The following is a 6,000-nucleotide window of genomic DNA, read 5'->3' as shown; positions in this document are numbered from 1 at the left end:
CTGACAAACAAAGGACCCTCCCTGCACACAGCCCACAGCTATGCACTCAGCCCTAAAGCGTGCAAAACTCCTGACCTATCACAGGAAGCCTCATAGGCATCGTCAGCACCTTCCACTAGATAGCCTATATCTAACCCCACTGCTCCTAGGGGAGCTTGACATCCCTGGCCCGTGTCCTGAGCACCCGGACCCGGGAACCTCGTCCCGGGACAATCAAATTTTAAACTCGGACTCAGTTTCTCTGATTTCTCGGTTGGTTACCATTAAAAAACCTTACAATAGTCACTAAAGTCTCCGTCCCTTTATCTTGGGTTCAGTTAGTGTTTTGACAGAGATTTCCTTGAATATCAAGAACTAAAAACAAAACAAAACCACAAATGAATAAAACACCTCTTCCAGTCTTTGCAAATTGGCTCAGTACTGGGACTCAGCTTCAATCCTTAGCCAGGTTTGCACTGAGCCTAGAGAGTGGCTTATGTGAAATCTTAGGGTTTTCTTAGGTCTTATCTGAGCATGTGTCTTACCCTAGGAAACACAGATGGCTTTCTAAATTCCTCTATCTACAAGGGTGCCTTCAAATACCCTAATTTTCCAAAGAAATTCTCAGATTTCCCTCCCAGGATTTAGGCATTCTATTGTCTGTTTCAATTGTACTTTTTGCCCTTCACTGCTGCAAGATGATTGGGTAGCCCACTTGTGTTTTCAAACAATGCCTGCAGCTTTTCCACGCTGAATGAGTTCCATGATTGGTGAATCCAAGATGAATGCCTTGCACCAGTCCTTCAGGGTTAGTCTGGACAGTTTGGAATAGACATACACAATAATTTACAAATATTAATTTCCTTCTGGAAACTGGGACCCATGTCCCAGACTGCCAAGCTGGGAACACAAGACCGTGCAAAAGCAAATAAAAACTCTATAAACTTTTCCTACCATTTTTAAGTTGCTTTTTCTTGATTCACTACTCACTTGTTTGCTGTAAACCTTGCCTGTTTTCCAGAGTTTTAATAAAATTGATTCTGACATTTCTGCTTGTTTTCAGTGTTTCTATAAAAGGAAGAGAGTTTGGAGCTGCCAATGCCACCATCTTGCTGAATCACATCCTACAGTTGACATCTGACTTTATTCTTTCTCCCCCATCTTCCTCACTACCCCTTTTGACTCCCCCACTCCCCACCTTATGTTTATCTTCTTAGCAGGCAAGCTTCTTGATCTGGGATGTCTACATTTCTTTTGCCTACTTGCTTTGTAGGTTATTGTTCTGTATTCTTCACCCTAAAGAGCTTTCTCTCCAATATGTTTCTCTAGTTCAAGCAAATTAATAATCATTTGTAAAGCATCTACTATGTGCCCAGCCCACAACTGGGCTCCAAAGGAATCCAAGAGATGAAAAAGTGTTTGGACCACTATGGAGTTTTAAACCTAATAAAGGGTCACATACTGTATGATTCCATTTACATAAAATACCCAGAATAGGTAAATCCATAGAGGCAGAATGCAGATTGGTGATTGCCAAGGGCTCTGAGTAGGGGAAAATCAGGAGCAACTACTTCCCGGGCACAGGGTTTCCTTTTAGGTAATTAAAATGTTTTGGAACTAGATAGAGGTGATGGGTTTAAGTGCCACTGAACTGTCCACTTTATTATTTTTTAAATGTAGTTTTATTGAGATATCTTCACATACCATACAATCTACTCAAAGTATATAATCAATGGCTCACAATATCATTGTATAGTTGTGTATTCATATTCATCACCATGATCATTTTTAAAACATTCACATTACTCCAGAGAAATAAACAAAAAGAAAAAAGAAGACCCAAACATCCCATAACTCTTACCTCTTACCTCTCCCTCTTATTGACTACTAGTATTGTACTCTGCACAATTTTGAGACTTCGATAGAAGTAAGTTAACTAAGACAGTGTAGTATTATCAGAGATAGATAGCTAGATCAGTGGAACAGAACAAAACATCCACAAGTAGATCCATACAAACTGACTTTTTTGCGTGGGCAACTAACTTTTTTAATGCTATATGGTTATATACTCATTATCAAAGATCAGGGCTACTGGATTACAATTCAACAACTTCAGGTATTTCCTTCTAGCTATTCTAAAACACTAGAACCTAAAAAAGAAATATTTATATAATGAGTCAATAGTCACAGTCATTTGTTAAATCATAATTTCTCTGAACTGTTCCCTTTAAAATAATTAATTTTATATTATGTCAATTTTACCTCCATAAGAAAAGCCTAATGAGGAAGATAAATTGAATATGCAAAAAGATTAATAAATGTTCCTTTTATCCAGAGTACGGAAAAATGAGTAAAAAAAATGGATAAAAATAAATAAATAATGGACAGGATAAGGAGTAAAATAAATTGGGAGGATTGAAATACTAGTGGTCAAAGAGAAGGAGGGGAAAGGGATATGAGATGTATGAGTTTTTTTCTTTTTTCTTTTTCTGGAGTGATGCAAATATTCTAAAAATGACCATGGTGATGAATGCACAACTATGTGATGATATTGTGAGCCACTGATTGTGCACCATATATGGACTACATGTGTGTGAAGATTTGTCAAAAAAAGATATATTTTTTAAGAAGGTACTATGGGACAATTAGCAAAATTTGACAATGACCTGTATGCTGGATAACAGTATTGTATCAATGTTGTTGTTTTTTTCCCACCTGAATTTGGTGATTGTATTGAGATTCTGTAATAAAACATCCTTGTGGGGAAGTTAAAAAAAAAAAAAAAGACACAGAATGAGGTTGCATAGGATTCCTGCTTGTGGAATGAATAAATAAATAAATGAAAACATGAATGAGTGAAGTGCCAGATGAAAGTTATAAAAATGAATGCTTTAATTGTCCATAGGATAGACTCCCGCAGGCTGGGGGGTTTAAGAAGTATTCATGTAGGGAGTAAGTTCTCAGAACGGGTTTAGAAAGAGCAGAAGACACACGCAGGGGCAGGGAGGATGGGAGAGAAGGCTTCTTCTTGCTTTTCCTATTTCAGTGACTAGGAATATAGGGATCAGTCTAGATGTGTTTCCCACTGTGCCCAGGTCTGGTGAGTTACTAACTCCCGTCAAAAACACATCCCGATATCCCTCCCACCCATTCTGCCTCCCTGTTCCACAGTATTCTCCTAATCCTGGCTTATATCATATCTTATCTGAACACTGCAATAATATCAGAACTGGTCTCCCTAGTTCCAGCAATGCACACACTTACCTTTGCCACACACACACACACACACACACACACACACACAGTTTGCTCTCATAAATGTTAAGATCGCAGGACTTAGAGTTACACTAATTTAATTCAAATCCTGATCTCATGTTTTACAATTTGATATCCTTGAACAACTTGCATAATGTCTCTGTGCCTCAGTTTCCATGTATGTAAAATGGGTATAATGATAATAACTATTTCAAAGGTTTATTATGAAGATGAAATTAATACTACATGTAAATCATTTTAGAACAGTACTTGGCACAAAAAAACATTTAGCTGCCATTATCATTTCCTTCCAAATAGCTGTCAGAAGTGATCAATATTTATCGTGTCACTTACCATCTTAGATCCTGTGCCAGTTTGAAAGGATGTATGTGGCCCTAGAAAAGCCATGTTTTAATCTAAATCCCATTTCTTAAAGGCAGGATAATCCCTATTCAATACTGTATGTTTGAAGCTGTAATCAGATCATCTCCAAACTGGATTAGGTGACGACATGTCTCCACCCATTTGGGTGGGTCTTGATAAGTTTCTGGAGTCCTAGAAAAGGGAAACATTTTGGAGAGTAAAAGAGAGCAGAGAAGAACGACATAGCCACGAGAAGCAGAGAACCCACTAACCTTTGGAGATGAAGAAGGAAAACGCCTCCCAGGGAGCTTCATGAAACAGGAAGCCAGGAGAAGAAGTTAGCAGATGACACCATGCTCGCCATGTGCCCTTCCAGACGAGAGAGGAACCCTGACTGTTTGCTATGTGCTTTCTCACTTGAGAGAGAAACCCTGAACTTCATTGGCCTTCTTGAACCAAGGTATCTTTCCCTGGATGGATGCCTTTGATTCTACATTTCTATAGACTTGTTTTAATTGGGACATTTTCTTGGCCTTAGAACTGCAAACTAGCATCTTATTAAATTCCCCTTTTTAAACGCCATTCTGTTTCTGGGATATTGCATTCTGGCAGCTAACAAACTAGAATAGATCCCTTCAATGCATTCCTATATCCTAAAATCTGAACCCACCTGGTCCTGCTAAGCTCCTTGGGATCTCACTTTTGCCCTAGATGAGCACTCACATTGCTCTTTGAGACTTGAAGCTCTGCCTGTTTCAGCTGGCTCCTCCGTGTCTCATTCTGTTTGCTTGTACAATTTTCTTAACTCTGGAGTGCCCTTTCCCACCTTTCTCACCAAGGGAACACCAGCTGATCTCATAAGATGTCGCTCCACTATGTGAAGCAGAGCCCATTTCTGTCTTGCTTAACTCTGCGTCTCCAGGGCTCAGCCCAGTGACTGGCTCATGGTCAATGCTCAGTAAGTATCTGCTCCAGCAAATGAATGAAAAGATGAAAACATTACCTCGGCTATGAAACCTTTCCCACATTCCCTTCCCACCTGCAGCCCCCCACCTGGGCAAAGCTCATGACTCTTCCATTTGCCTGGTATTGATATCAGCACCACTTTCTATGTGGCTAACTTAGTAATACCTTTTTGTTTTCTTGTTTCCCCCAATACACTGTGAGTTCCCAGGTGTACCCAGCACAGGGTCTGGTACCGAGCACAAGTTGACTAACTGAGTGAGCAAGCAGAGCGGAGAGCAGTGGATCTCTACGATCCCACACTGGGTGGACCTTCAATCCTCTAGATTTTTATCCCCATAGTTCCGTGTTCTGAAATATTTTATCTATCAAATTACATTTATTATTAAGTAATCATTCATCTCTGCATTTTAATGGATTAAAATATGAATTTTATTTCCTTTGATCTTTTTGAGATAACTAGCATTGTCATATTGAGTCATAATTCCAGTTGAAAGCAAAAAAATTAGTTACTCTGCACTATCTTATTTGTAGACAAATGCATTATTTTCTCTGGCTTTGTGCAGTATTGAGACAGCTCTCAGATGCCCCTCACTTCTTGTTTTTGCTGTCTGACATGGAATGGGTCATTGGTGAGCATTTGGAGAGGAGCAGGACATCTGGAGGCCTCACCACCTAGTTTCCATTTGGAGGCACTACTGTATAAGCTGTTGGGGCATTTTCAGTGTACCCCAGCCCCTGGAATCAGCCAAGGAAATGCAATTCAGCAGACATTTGTTCAGGAATGGCGAGAGCAGGAATGAGTCACTGTTCTACTTTTGACGTCCAAAATAGGATTTCTGAGCTGCAGCAAGCATTGAAACAGTCTTTGACTAGAATAAATAATTTTCTAAATTACATTATCTCCCATTAACATGTCCAGTGGGCATAATCATAAATCTTCACTCTCAATTGAGTGGAAAGAACACATGACAATTTAAGGAAATTTTCTACCACAGGAGAAACGCTTACCTCTTCCAACCTGGTAGACTACGGCAAGAAGTGGCAGAGGCAAGGAAGCCAGGTGCCAGGTATATGTGTTCAGACTATTCCCCAGTAGGTGAAAATCCTGTGGGTTGCGGTTTGGATCAATTGAAGGGAAAGTAGAGGGCAGAGGGGATTTTGCCTTGTTTTTTGGGGAAGGAACCAGAGTGAAGATGGCAGTGAAGCAGAGAGTAGGTCTGAGCTAGCACTCTGAGCCTCTCTTAGGCTTTGGAGAATAAGGGGAAAAGTTGCGAAGTTCCTTTGTTACCCAAGGACATGGAATGCAATTGATGGTGCTAGATGGGGGCAAACTGACCCTGGAGCCCAGGGGGCTTACAAGAAGGACTGCTCAGGTCTCAGAGGGATTCACACCACCAGCTAGAGCCTGGATGAGACTGGGCTGGCTAGAGAGCCTCC

Source organism: Tamandua tetradactyla, chromosome 2 (genome assembly GCF_023851605.1).
Source record: "Tamandua tetradactyla isolate mTamTet1 chromosome 2, mTamTet1.pri, whole genome shotgun sequence".
In the NCBI taxonomy this organism is placed as follows: Eukaryota; Metazoa; Chordata; class Mammalia; order Pilosa; family Myrmecophagidae; genus Tamandua; species Tamandua tetradactyla.
Note: the sequence above shows the minus strand (reverse complement) of the source record.